General features: G+C 40.5%; 1 protein-coding gene across 2 annotated transcripts in view; it reads right to left on the bottom strand.

Annotated features, from left to right (window-relative positions):
- Positions 1-4,158: 4,158 nt before the first annotated feature.
- Positions 4,159-15,213, bottom strand: part of TMEM151B (transmembrane protein 151B) — a 33,997-nt gene continuing 22,942 nt past the window's right edge. For both annotated transcript variants that reach the window (XM_077342297.1, XM_077342306.1), the window contains exon 3: positions 4,159-12,333. The gene's annotated coding sequence lies outside the window, so the exon portion shown is untranslated. The remainder of the gene's footprint in view (positions 12,334-15,213) is intronic.

A 15,213-nucleotide genomic window follows, 5' to 3' on the forward strand; every position in this document is an offset into this window, starting at 1 on the left:
AGTGTGTATCCAACCAGGGGCTGGCTCAATCCAGGGGAAAGGGGAAAGTATTGTGTGCACACGTCAAACGAGTCATATAACTAAGGAGATATCTTTGTCTGTAGTGATATACGGGGCCAGTGAAGAGATAAATAAGGGTCTTGCTAATTAGTAATTAAGCAGGAAGCACAGGGGATTAGGTGTGTTTTCACAATGACAGTGGACAACTGCTTCAGCATATTCACAAACAGAACTGTATGGGAGACAAAAAGGGAAGCTGAACTTTTCCCCATCTGTGCTGTCCCTTCTCCTGATGCATCTCTGAGATTATAAATAACCCCTGTTGAGAGAAAATGGTTTTTCAAAGTAATTTGGGAGAGAAAACATGAATGGGAGTTCTCCCCTTCTTCATTTGTCATCCTCAAGGAGCTGTCCATTTGACCCTGCAATTGATGGTGCTGAATCATGCTAGCAGTCCTGAGGTAATTAAAGCAGGCACTCCTCACAGAACGAGACATCTGGCTTGCTCTCTAATACAGGATTCTCTTCTCCATTATTTTCTCTAGCAGGCCACCTATTCTGGCCCGCAGTATTAATTTCTTTAACCCTGTCTTATATACATGATAGTCAGTTAGACATCTCAGCTTCCAGAGGGTTGTTTTTTTTTTGTTTGTTTTTTTTTGGGGGGGAAGTATTACAAACATGTCACAAAATTGTTGATGCTTGCATATAATTGTTTGTCTGGGGTCACATTCCATATCTATGGAAGGAAGGAGCAGAATTTTTTCCCCTCCATCTGCAGAATGCTGTAGGAGTATAAGCAATTTTGACAAGGCCTTGGTTAACACTTCATCCTAAGCAAATAAGCAACTTCTCTAAAGCTTGTGACTGGAAAGATGCCTGCCTCGTGACTGGAAAGATGCCCTTGCTTTTGCTATCAGGCAGTGTTTCTGAAATGTGAGTTACTCTGAGGGCAGTGAATGGATCTGCTATGATTTAAATAATTTCCCAAATGCAATTTGCTTTTGAATTTAAACATCAAAGCATTCTAAGACCTACTTATGTCTTCTACTGTGTTATCTCACACACACCCCACCCCTGAGGAAAGCTTTCTTAACATGGGCATGCAGAGATCATTAGAGGGTGTGCATTCAGTATGCTTGAAAGTGAGAGTTCTCATCTGCTCTGGAAAGACTTTCTTTTATAGCATCAAAGAATATCTCTCAGACCTGACCTCCAAAGGATCCTGCTTTTACAGCTGTTTTGAAATGGTGACAACAGGAAGAAGCATGTTAAATTAAATAGAGGAAAGGAGAGGATGAGAAACCCCTTATTTCAGAGGTTCTCAACCTGGGGGTCGGGACCATTTCATACAGGTCGCAGCATGGTGAGCAGCTTGGCTAGGGGGAGGCACTGCCATTGTTGCCGCTTCTCGTGCTTGGCCGCCAGCCGCTCCAGCAGTGCCTCCAGCACAGCACAGCCTCCCGCCAGCCACTCCAGGTGGCGGCATAGCTCGGCGGGACAAGAGGCAGAACTGAACTGAGAAACTCCGGGGAAAAACGAATTTATATACAGTCATGAACAATGGATCTTCATGCCACTGGTCAGTTTCGGCTTATGCAAAAGAACACATAATTTTATGGTTGGAGGTCACCACAACATGAGGGTATTATAGCGTTGTGGCATTATGAAGGTTCACTGCCTTATCTGGATCCTACTCCAGTTTAGTCAGCATAGTGTGATCTTTTAAAATTCTAGCAGGCATTTAATTATATATATAATCCGAGGTTTTTAATATGACGGCTGATCACCCTTGTTTTACCTCATTAATTTAAAACTTACTCAGTCTTTACGGCTAGATTCAAGTCCAGGAGCACCTTAGAAACCAATTAGACTTTCAGAGTGGAAGCTTTGAGAATCAAGGCTTACTTCATCAGATGTGATAAAGTCTTTGAATAGAAGCTTGGGTCTTCATGTAGAATTATCATAATAAAGTGTGTCCTGTAGCAGATTTTAAAATGCTGTAGTTTGGATAATTATAACCTGATATTGAAAGGCATTCTTTAAAAAACTTTCCTGATATAGCAATTAACTTAGATGTTTACTAATGGTTATTTGGGTATCACTGTTTTAAATCATGGCATTCTCTGTGCAGGGAACAGTTGTCATCATTTATCACTGCTTTCAGTGATGTATTATACTGTGAGCAGTATCTTAGTTTAGTATGCATGAGAAAATGCTGAAGTATTTTCTTATATTTCAGGCCTGTTTCAATGGAACCCCTACTAGGGAGACACAAAAGCTTATTACTATAAGCATGTCTCATTATGATCAGACAAAGCATTACGTTATGTAAATGTGTTCCCTTTCAATTGTGTACATTATAAGTATTTTACAGAAGAGATAAAAATGTATATTTTAAGAAGCTGTATATATTAATGATTCAATTACCTCTTCTTTATCTTCATTTTCCCATCTTATATTAGTCTGGGGCAGTGGTCCCCAATCCGTGGGCCGCGGCCCGGTTCCCGGGCTGCGAAGGCCTCGGCGCCGGGCCGTGGCTCCTTCTTCCCTCCCCCCCGAAGCGAGAAGCTCGCCGGTCCGCAAGCAAATCGGCCGCCAAAGCGGCCAATTAGCTCGCGGCCCGGCAAGCTTCTCACTTCAGGAGGGGAGGGAAGAGAAGCTTGCCGAGCCGCAAGCTAATCAGCTGCTTTAGCGGCCGATTTGCTCGTGGACCGGAGGGGCCGGGAGGGGGAGCCGTGGCCGCCGGCTTGGCGGCGGCGCAAACGCGCATGCGAGGACAGTCCGCGCATGCGTGTTTGCACTGGGGCTGCCGCGCGTGTGCGGGCCCCCGGGCCGCCCTCTCCACCCACTACGCCACAGCGGTCCGCAGCAAGCGAAAGCTTGCGGACCGCTGGTCTGGGGAAATTATCAGGTTCATTCTATGGGGATGGTGAAATGCCAATAAACCCTAAGACTGCCTCTACACAATACATAATTTGTCTCTCATATCTGAAACAAACCCACTACCTAGTGGCTATCATCATTAGAAAACAAAGAGGATATTAGTATGGTCAGGTCATTTTATAAGCACGCCTTTTTTGTTTTTATAGCTCAAGCCAGAGATTTGCAGATTTACTTCCCTCACTGGATAGATATCCTTAATAGGTGAACAATTGAAAAACCCTAATAGAGCAAACTTTGCAATCAAAATGTGGTCTTCTTCCATCAGACTGCTCCTCAAACTTAAATCTAATAAACGGACCAAGAGAGATTTGCACTTTTTAGTAGTTCTCCTTGGTGTCCACAACAGATACCAAATACTGGAGGTACACATTTTTATAGTGCCACAATCATGAGCTTCAGGCATCTCAGCAAGATTATTTTTAAAGAATAGTTTTTCAGCATATAAAGGACTAGCTTAGAAGAAGACCTAGTGTTTGATCTACGGTAATTAATTACATAGGCACATTGATAATCCCTTGAAAATTTACCCATTGCATGCCAAATATTCTACATTTTAAATCTTTTGGCAAACAAAAAATAGTTTTGAAGGAGCTTTTGTTATGTTAATGTCATAAAACAGGGATGCACTTTCCCCAAGATGCCCAGTTCTTGAAATTGTGGAAGTTCACATCCACATGACTTGGTATGTTCCTTCTGCACTTGTTTATGATCTCCAAAAACACCAAGAAAATAAGGAAGAATGTCATCTCTATAATTCTGGAGTTTTGCACCTTGAAGTTACATCTAATTTTCTGGAACATCATCTGAAAGAAATATCTACTTTAAGGATACAACAAATCTATAACTTGGGAGGTAACTGCAGCAATATACTCTTTCCCTAGCAAGAGTTTCACTGCTAAATTCCCATGTATCTTCTTTTCCAAAAGTCTATTTGTATAATTACACAACTCAAAATTCAAAACAGGCTTATTTTTAAAGCAAGTGAATCAGTTTTTAAACATTTCAAAACTACTGTAGTTGAGATATTATGATGTCAGAAGGACCATCCATCAGTGCTGTATACAGCAGACTGCTTCTGCAAACTAGCAAAACCGGTTTTACCCACACATGACCTTTCAAGGGATCAGTTACAAGAGATGCAATGAATGTGCTGCTAATGTTTACTATATCTGTAGACAATCTATGCAAAAATTCTGACAAATACAGACATCGTGAATCATCTGGAACTTTTATTACACTGATTGGGTTTACAATCTTTGTACTTTGATATTTCCAACAAAAAAGGCAACATTGTGATATACCTTTTATACACATAGAGAAGACAGACAGAGCTAGATCATACTGACATACCGAAAAGTAAAAACTGTTCTCATTGCCTACGGAAAAGGTCTATCAGAACCAAATACATCCTCACAACAATTTCACTGTGTGTGATGGATACCATTGTCCATCCATGGCACCACTGTCTGCATGCCCCTTGGCCAATGGGGCTTTCAGCTGCTTGATGTCTTGGCCGTAATAGATCAGAAAGGATACTTGTGTGAGGTTATCTCAGACAGCAGCAGCAGCATCTGAATAAGAGGTCTTGGCAGCACCACCTCATAGTCCTTACAGATCTGCATGTTTGCTCTCATGCTCAGGTGCTCCGGTGGTTTTAACTAACGGGAGATGCACCATCATGAAAAATATGCCAACGGCAGCAGCTACAAAATATCCCCCTGAGACATATCTAGAACATCAGGTATTCACCATCAACCACATAGTTCTTGAAGCTGAGGCAGACTGTCTTATTGTAATAACAAAATAATTTATTACTTAAATTATACACCTGAATTAAAGATCTTATAGTTCTCAGGAAAAGACCCACATCCTACAATCAAACCAGGTGAGTGCATCTCCTCCCAATGTAGATGAGACCTGTTGCTTTAGGATTGGATTTAATCTGAAAATGAATCTGATACCCTCAGAGCTTCCTCAGAGTGGAGAGTGCAGACAAATATATATATAATATATATTTGTGACACTGGGACTTGAGAATGTGGAACAAATCACTATAAGAAAATGCAGTGGAAGTTTGAGATGACTAAAGTTATAGAACACAAAGGCTTTGTGTGACTGTCCCTTTTAGAACATGTACTTCAGACAGTGTTTACTGGAAGAAAAGGCCCAAATCATCCCCTAGAGTGCCCAACACCAAGATCTCCTGGGGCTGGTGTTATGTCATGTATATTTACTCAGCACAAAGAACCTACATGCAAAGATTGCAGGCAGGCAGTAGTTATGGGAACGCTTGCTTTGAAAATACAACTTTGTTGCAGGTCACAGAACTATAGAGTATTGTTTACATAGCTAACCTTTCCCTTGTTATCTATCAAACTTTTTTCCTGACTGGCATGTGGCTTTGAGATTAGTTTCAAATTGAAAACATTGAAAAAATCACCATCCATCCGGATTGTGTGGGAATATTATTACGGTTCCTATAAGTAGTTATTTATATTTATAGCTCGGCTTTATCCTAAGAGCTCAAGTAGGCAGCAGGAAGAAACTGAGGGTGTCTGTATGCATAGTTTTTATGGCACTTCCTATTTTCTCCTAATGGTACATTTGGATTAAAGTCCTCTTATGATGCTGGAGATAGCCTCTGATATATATGCTATTAAGTCCACTATCACCTTTAAGACCAACTCAAGTTTTATTCAAGGTATAAGCTTTCGTGTGCATGCACACTTCTTCGGATACAGAGCACACAGAAGCTTATACCTTGAATAAAACTGATCTGGCCTTAAAGGTGCTACTGGACTTAAATTTTGCTCTGCTACTTCAGACCAACAGGGCTACCCACTTGAATCTAACCTAAACCACAGTTGACTGAAAATATAGCTACCAAGGGAGACATCAGGATATAAGCACAAAGCTTGATAAAGTTTTAAGACAGTGCTATTAGGTTGTGAAAGAGTAGGCTTCCCCCGGGATGTGCTGCCAACACCCTAGCTCTTCAGCCTAGTGTGGACAGGCCAGTCCAGCTCTGCCTCAATCATGATTCAACTTTAACAAAGAGTATGAAGATGAGGAGTAGCAAGCACCCCAGAAGATAGAAAGTTGAAGAAGATCTGAACACACTGGAAAAGTTGGCAAATGAGAACAAGATGCAATTCAATAAAGATAAGTGCAGAGTTCTACATTTGGGCCACAAAAATGAGAAGCATGCAGACTGGATGGGAGATACACTTCCGGGTAGCAATGTGTGTGAACATGATCTATAAGCTAAATATGAGCAATGTGATGTGGTAAAGAAGACAAATGCAGTATTGGCCTGTATTAACCGAGGCATCACATCAATATCACAAGATGTCATAGTCCCACTATATACTGCATTGGTCAGACCCCACCTGGAGTACTGTGTGCAGTTCTAGAAGGCTCGCTTCAAAAAGGATGTGGACAAAATTGAGAGGGTGCAGAGGAGAGTGGCAAGAATGACCCGGGGCCTGGGGACCAAGCCCTATAAAGAAAGGCTGAGGGACCTGGGAATGTTCAGCCTGGAGAAGAGGAGGTTGAGAGGAGGCATGATTGCCTTCTTTAAATATTTGAAGAGTTGTCACTTAGAGGAGGTCAGGGGAAAGTTCCTGTTGGTTTAAACTACACGGAGAATGAGATCAGCTAGATATCATTAAAAAAAACTTCACAGGGTAGTTCAGCAGTGGAATAGGCTGCCTAAGGAGGTTGTGAGCTCCCCCTCACTGGCAGTCTTTAAGCAGTGGCTGGACAGGTACTTATCCTGGATGCTATAGCTGATCCTACATTGGACAGAGGACAAGATGGCCTGCATTCTACGATTCTAAGATGTTTTGCTGCTGCAAGACAAGTGCACGGACCCACCTTTCTGTGCGCACAGGCTGGTAGAGAAGGAGATTGAGTAGCATTCACAGGAAGGTGAGGAAGACAAGTGTCCTGTTATGTTTGTCTGCTCACCTACAGGTAGCAAAGACCTGCCAGCCATTTCCATGGTAACAACAAAAACAAAATGGAAAGACTGGTTAAAAGCTGTACCTGCATTTAAATGAGTTGATGAATAAATGTAATACTCATAAAATGAAGGATTGATATAGTTATTGTTGTAGAGACAAAACTGATTATTCTTGCTATGAAACTGGCTCCTGCCACCACTCAGATCCAGTATTCCTCCTGCTCCCTTTTAAAATATATACTTAATCTCCTTTTCCTTTCTATCAGTACTACCTGTTGTCTTTTTTAGCCGTGGTTCACAGCCCATTATGCAAGGCCGCCAAAACAGCAATTTCGGGTCACATGGAAAACGCAGAAGGGGAAGAAGCGAAGTAAACCGCTTATGCACGGGACGGGACGCAACAGTGGCAAAACCCAGAGTAACTGATTATGCACATGGCGACCCCCGTGCCGCCTCTGGTTGTGCCCCGGTCACCCGGAAGCTGCGCTTTCTTCCGTGTTTCGCTAACGCGGCTTTTTCGGCGGCATGCACCGAATCTGCGGCTGGTCGCAGCCGGCTCCATGTGTTATCAGTTATTTTAGTCACCGCCATTCCACCCCGAATGTGCGCTATCCCCCCTGTGCATAATGGGAATGTGATGGAAATGAAGAGACAGTGTCCCAGGGTAGTAGAATGGCTTTCACCATGTCAGCCTGCAATGGAGGACATTTTGGAATGTTCCTCTTTAAGAAAACTAGTTCCTGCAAATAGAAAAACCAATGAGCAATTAAATAGAAGGCTAAAACCTTTCCCCCTTCTGTGCTAATTTTCTGCTTGCAAGGAGGTCCTGCTATTAAGAACAATCCAACTTGCAGTGCATCTTACCAGCTCAGGACTTTGCCATCTCATTCTTCTATATATGTGAATGAGGCCTCTCTGCAAGTTTGCTAAGCCAATGTACTTCAGGTCAAATCTGACATTTACTTAGGGTGAGAGGGCCCTGTGATCCTGGCACAGGGATATAGCTCTCCAATTTGCTGTGTGATATACCGTATTATCAATAACTTCAACAGCTCTTTAACTTCTCAGTGTGTTTTATAATCCACAGCTAGTTATCAACTTTGTAGAAACAGCTCTTTGGACACCACCATCACAATTCAATGGGTATTAAATTAAGGGATAACTGTATTATGCTACTTGATATGAATTTGGGGTCACCATGGATGGGCAGGTAGGTATGACTTCCTGCATAGTGCAGGGGGTTGGACTAGGTGACCCTGGAGGTCCCTTCCAACTCTATGATTCTATGATAAGGGTCCCAAGCCAAAGTTCCATGGAAAGCACCATTCTGTAAATGCTTAAATCAGACTACTTGCTTGGCAACTGAGCACTCCCAGCTGTCAGAGGTCTGCCAATGCCATCTTTCCAGTTCTTGATAGATTACCTTCTTTACAAGTGTTTGGGCAATATAATCGTTAGTGGCTCGGGATCTCATGAGATATGCGTGTATGTGATATGTGTGTATGTGTGTGAACTGTGAGGGGAAATGCCTTCACCTGGTCTTTGAGACCGGTTTCACTCTCCTCCTCCATCTGCTGTAGAGCAAGTCACACAGTGGTTTGACTGTTGCATTTGGATCTGGGAGAAACGTATTCAGATTCCCATTTGGCCATGAAAGTCCTTAGATTACCTTGGATCAGTCACTTCTCAGCCTAACTGCAGGGTTGCTGTGTGGGTGAACTGGAGGCAGGGAGGACTATTTACACTGCCCTGAACATCTTACAGAAATGACAGAGCAAAAATGCAATAGATGGATAGCTTTATTCTCCCTTTGGCCTGAAGGTGACATTTGGGCAAAGTTCAGGGACAGTAACTCAAAAGATACCCAATCTCTAAGTCCAATCCTTCTACTGCTGCTTCAGAGAAGATATGCTTAGCTTCTATTCACTCTTAAGGGAAACAACTGAAGTGATGAATTTGCAGATGTTGCTCATTTACTTCAATCAGCACAATTCCTACACAGAACTAGTACCCATCGTGCTGCAGATATTCCCTGTTGGCAGAAAAAAGTATGCAATGCATGCATGCACCACCCATGACTCCTGATTCGGGTGGGGGTATTTTGGTGGGGATATATAATTCAGCCCTCCTTACTGTTTTCTTCAGCAGTTGGTAAAGTGGTTCATTAGTGGGAAGCACTGGCTGCAACTGCAGAGCAATCAGTAGAGTGAAGGGATGCATAACATTAATATATCTGGGGATAGCTTTAAAAGCAGGGGCACGTTACACAGCACTGAACAAGCATGTGGTTGCTGACTGGCTAACTGCCACTGCTGTCAACAGCCCACACCTCTGGCAGCTATTTGGACACTTGCTTGGTGATAAATAAGACACATTCTGCCTTCAAGTACTTGAAGACTGAGGCAGAAATTCCCCTCCTCTTGATTGCCCCATGTTGGTAGCCAGCAATTCCAACTTCCCAGCAGTTTCACCAGCTACCATTGCATATTGACTATTTTCCCCTCCAACTTGTTGGGCTCCCAGTACATCCACATGCAGGGGGCAGGATTCACTGGTATGCATAGGTTACACAGCTGTGTCCTGTCCTGGACATATTAGTTAATGTGGTTTAGTGATTCATTCTAAGACAGCCTAGAAAACAGCTCTTTCTACAACATGTGCTTTGATATCTCCTCATCTCTTGGTATACCAAGATAGTATTTTCAAATGGATAACTTCTTGATCTTATTCATTGCTCCTTTGGCTTCTCGCATGTACTATCTCTAGGTGTATTACATGGCATGAGCTCTACTTTGGCCACAATGAAAGAAAGAGCTTCTGCCATAAGAAAGCCACTGCCAAACAACTTGATAGCTATTCCTAGTTGCATATAATACTTTATAAAAATGCTTCCAGACAGTGTTTTCAAAAAACAAAAGCCTTATGTATATCAAGGAGGAGAGATAAAAACATGCCATGTTGTTATCAATCAGCTTCTCTGTCCTCCCTAACGCATAAGAGTTATTACTTAAAAAGACTCAAACTTGCTGCTGCTAAATCATTTTCTTAAAATCACTGATTAACTTAGTTTGGCACCTATTTCTCTCCAGACACAAAATATTGATTATGTTTGAGCATCTTTGACTACATTTTTAAAAATGTCTTGGGATCTAGAACAGGAGAGCAGTGCATGGCACAGAAATTCCACATTCTAGTCAACATAATTCCAAACTAAATCTTTCTTGTATCTGAGCATTCATCAGATTCTATGCATGTGTTGACAAGCTTTTCATTGCAATAGCTATGATGGACAGAGCCTTGTTTTGTCAAAGTTGAAGAATCAGATTACTGCAACGCCACACCTGTGCAATGAAACATCCGCTAGACAGAACATTATTATGCATTATTGGTGCATTAATCACTAGGACTATGATTCTGAAACTGAACTTTTAAATCTGAAATATTCTCTTAATGGCTTAGAAAATTTTGATATTGGAAGCTGTCAAAGTTAAACTATTATTTTAAAACTGTAAATGCAGATATATCAATTATCGAACACATATGACAACTTTTAACTTTACTCTTACAGCAACAACCCTGTTGTCAATAAATTAAAATGCAGAACTGTACCTTTTTGGTTGAAACTTTGATGTTCACTACATATCAAAAAAATGAGAAGCATCTTCATTCATTGGCATGAATATGAGAAATGAAAAAAAATAGCTAGCTAGTATCTTCATTATTTATTCACTATATCCAGTAGTAAAGTGGGTGGCTCATGCCAATCAACAAATATGAAAACCAGGCAAGACCAAAGCAAGCTAGGAGCTTCTATACATACAGGGGGGAAAGGACTTCATAAAATAGCTAAAAGAAGAAATAAACTGCACTCTAAAATGGCCAGTTGAGGAATGAGCATCCTCCAAGAGGTATGGGATGTTGAGTGTTGCTGAGTCAAGAGGGAAATTGGCTGGTTTGAGATCTTGAGAGAGTATAAAAGCTCATAAGAGATTTGGGCTCCAATATTTATCCCCCTGCAATTCCTCACAGGCCCAACTTGTTCCTTCTCGTACCAGATTTCACAAACAAGTATCTAGCATTAAGGGTAAAACCTTAAAATACCTTGATGAAGACTATCCTAGAAGCCATGGAACACTGAGGGAAATGCAGCCTCAGTTAAAGGAGTAGAAGAAGGCAAACTGATGAGGGAAAGGAGACTACCCCTCTCCTCAGTGTTATAGTATTTTGAACGGTATGATTTCCATCAGGGAGAAAATACCAAGAGGTCCCTAACTTGCAAATATCTCAAGTCAGTGCTTCAAAACCTCATACTGAGACTCTTTTTTAATTTAATGTGTCTGGTTATTTCATTTTCTCCAAATTCTCAGGATAAATGTCAGCCATACATGTCTACTCTGCCTTGTAATACCCAAATGAAATGCCTTGAAGTCAACAACCTTAAATTACTGTGTTCTATTCTTTTCTTGTTGAGACCTTGAAATTTAACAGAGCTGGCCTGAACATTCCACATGCCATTTCCTATTCATCTTATTTTAAATGAAGAATTAATCTTTTGTGAAGAATTTCTGCCAGCTTCTACAGCAAGTTTAATTGTATATGTTAGATATATTTTAAGATTCTGAACAATTTTACTCTGGTTTTCCATCCAAATTTTGTGACCACAGCTTTCTAGAAACATAAAAATAGATGCAGAGAAAGGTTTTATGCCAAGTCACACCCACTTCCTTATGCATTTTGCTACAATATGAGAGTTGCTTGTGGGAGGGGGGAACAAACCACAAAAATCATTTCTCATTACTTTTATCACCTGGTTCTCAGCATCTGCTTCTCTTACTCTGGAGGCTTCTTCTAGGCCCTGGTGTATGTGATTTAAATAAGCATTTTTCATCTTGATTGATTAATAGGATGCTATCCAACATCACTATTCATTAGGTATCAGCTGACGGTACTGCTAGGGAACACTTGGACCATGTGATTGATATACAGCCTAAATCATCTGGACTCATTCTAGCTATATTTCCCTCCAAATAACTGAGTAGCTAAGACTGAAGTCAAAGCAGCTCACAGTGGGGGAAAAAGTTATTTTCTAAGTGGACATATGTATTTTTCCTCACCTTTGTTTACAACAATAAAACTATAGAAGGTGATCTACAGAGCTCCTGAAGTTTCAAGAATGCATGATGATTTAGGAAAGGCTGTTTTCAAACTTGAACATTAACAAATAAGTAAAACTAAAATGCAAGAGGATGTGCTTATAACTGAAGTGTGCTTGTTAAAATGGCACCCACTGAAGAGCAATCTGTAGTCATGGATCCTCAGCAGTTCCGGGAAATGTTGTACAGGTGGGTAAAATGTTGTTTTGCCAGAAGAAACTGTTACTGATTGCAGAAAGATTTTCTCCATGGGATCCTATAATGATGCAGCTTAAAACAAGAGAGAAAAGGTGAGAACAGCAAGTTAAGAGAAACAGTAATTCTTCTATGTTTCTGATCTTGGAGAAACCACATAACGGCTAGGAAGATTTGATATTAAAAGATGTTTTGAACCTGCTGCAGATATCAAAATGGTTTTCTTTCTGGTGATACTGGCAAGATTAAGCTTCTGGGCACACCTCTTCTTCATAGTATGACAAAAGAACCCATTATGAAGGAAGAGAAACAGAAGAGGTTGGTCAATTGAATGATTGTACACCAAGAATGACAAAATGCTACTTATGGTGGAAATAAACCATTATGAAACAAAAGGTAGCTACTTACTGTGCAATCCTGAACAGTTATACCATGACCATGCAGAATATGGCTAGGAAGCATAGCAGTGTACCTGGGGCCCCTCCCCTTCCAATCCCCTCCAGACCCATAATTGGCCATTTTGGGAGGTGGGGTTTTCATGACCATGTAAGGTCCTCTCACCTGAAAAATGTTTAAAACTACATAATTTTAATGTTTCAAACTACAAAATTTTAATGTTTCAAACTACATAATTTTAATGTTTCAAACTATATAATTTTAAAACTATATAAAAATGTATTAGCTCCCACCCATTTGGGAAACCCTTCCAGGACCATCAAGAAACCCCAGGGTGTCACAAAACCCCTGGTTGAGAAAGCCTGGTTTAACTAATGGAATCTGAAACTGTAGCCTCTGAATGCACTGGAAGCCTGGTGTTACTACTTCTCAGAAGATGCGGACAACTTTTTCTTCACTAAATTGTCACCATTATCGGTATCGTTATTCAGTATTCTGGTAATTTGCTTTTCTCGCTGTATGGCAGTGTTCTAGTATTGCTAAACTCATATCACAAATACTGGTTAACTTGGAGTTAGACATCAAAATATTCATAATTTCTGTGAGCTTCTGGTAGCTTCAGCAGAATATTCTGATTAATAAATATTCATCAAATTTAATTTCCATCAAATTGATTTTTCTTTGAAAAAAGACTTGCTGCAAAAATAGATCCATGATAATTCCACAGAAAATCCTTAAAATGCCTGTAATAAAAGGCAGTTTTCTATACTTTATTGCAGTGGTGCATACAAAATGTGAATATTTGGAGTGTGTTAACATTAACAGTTGCCGCAATTAGAGCTCTGCGGTTTCAGTAACATGGGTTTTGTTTACTCTTGTAAGTTTTTCATATAATATTGTCATTATCTGACAAGTTGTATAATAATTCAGGATTCTAACATCAGTTCCTTAAAGCCCAGTAATAAAAGGTTCATCCTATTCTCTCATACACACAATTCTCCAAAAGAAAAACAAAACTAACAATGCGTTTATGCATCGACAATGTCAAGCATGGTAGGTTAGTGGATAGGATCTATAAAAAGGAGGATTGCAATATAGGAAGCTCCATGTGACTAATTCTTCTGGCACTTTAGTGTTAAGCTGTATCACAAGTCAATCTGTGCCATACTGTAGCAGCATGAGAGCCTTTGCCCTCACAGAATATTCACAGTGCACAGGCATAAGTCCCTTCTTCACACTAAAGTGCCAAATCAGAGTAGAGCAAAGCAATACCCTCCCAAAGGCTGTACAATGTTAGGAAAGATTTAGTAATCCTTCTCCTGGGCTTCAAGGTTTCTATAACAGTGCTATACATCAAAGGAACAAGATAGGCAAAATGTCTAATCACAGTTTTCCAACAATGGAAACTCAGCAGAAGGGGAGCAAGTTTTGCCAGCCTCCTATCCCCCAGCAGGAACAGACTCTGTGGGGACTTTGCTCCACCTGTGTCTTTTTGTGTATGTGTGCTATGTGGCTTACTGATGCAAATCAAAAAGTCAGTTTTCCCCACCCTCATGTGGACTTTAAAAAATATATATATATAATAATATGATATAATAAAGTTTTGAGTCCAGTGGCACCTTTAAGATGAACAAAGTTTTATTCAATGTATGAGTTTTCATGTGAAAACAAATGTGTGTTCTGTTGCTTCAGACCAACATGGCTACCTACCTGAATCCATAATAATACATAGATTTGCCTTAAGTCTTAGAGGACAAATGTATCTAGATATGGGCAACAGAACTAAATACAATGACTACTTTCATGTATAATCAGCCACAAAATGAATGGAAAAATGCTCAGTTTGACTAGTTATGGTAAACTGGCAGCCAACAAATCTGTCACCATCCATACCATCACTTAGTAGGTTAGAGGTGGCCTGGGTAGTGGCACCTGGCCAAAAACTGAGTGTAAATCTACCTGAATCTTAACCTTGACAACACTTAAAATGCTGCACCACGGAATAGTCTAAGGTACCTTCTCCATTCCCCGCTGAAGGATACTGGAAAGCTACCAAAGAAACCAAACAATGGTGCTGCCCCAATTTTGTTCCACTCTCAAACTTTTTATTCAGTTGTCTGATGCTTTTTTTAGCAACAGTCTCTCCTTTAGCTCTAAAAGGATTCTTCAGTATGGGGGGGGGGCACAATGCTTAAATCTGCCCTATAACCTGGTTTAACTATGTTATTAAGTCTACAATCCTAGATTCATTTACTAGGAAGTCCCATTATATTGAGTGGCACTTACTAATGAGCAATGGTAATATCCTGATGTTAGTGCTCATTTCAGCTTCCTCTAAAGCAAATATCTTGTGGTTATGTCTGAAATGACACGATCATGAAAAAATAATCTAAGTAGGAATGAGCTCTTCTAACTTCCGAAAGCCTAAAAGGTTTTCTGTATCATTGCTCTTAAAGATATTGTTTTGGAAATATGACTCTTGGAATCATATGAAAGAATGAAGATAATTGCTGCTATTTCAGTTAAACTACAAAGGAAATTGGAGACAACATGAGCATT

The sequence above is a fragment of the Paroedura picta genome, chromosome 1 (assembly GCF_049243985.1).
Source record: "Paroedura picta isolate Pp20150507F chromosome 1, Ppicta_v3.0, whole genome shotgun sequence".
NCBI lineage: Eukaryota > Metazoa > Chordata > Lepidosauria > Squamata > Gekkonidae > Paroedura > Paroedura picta.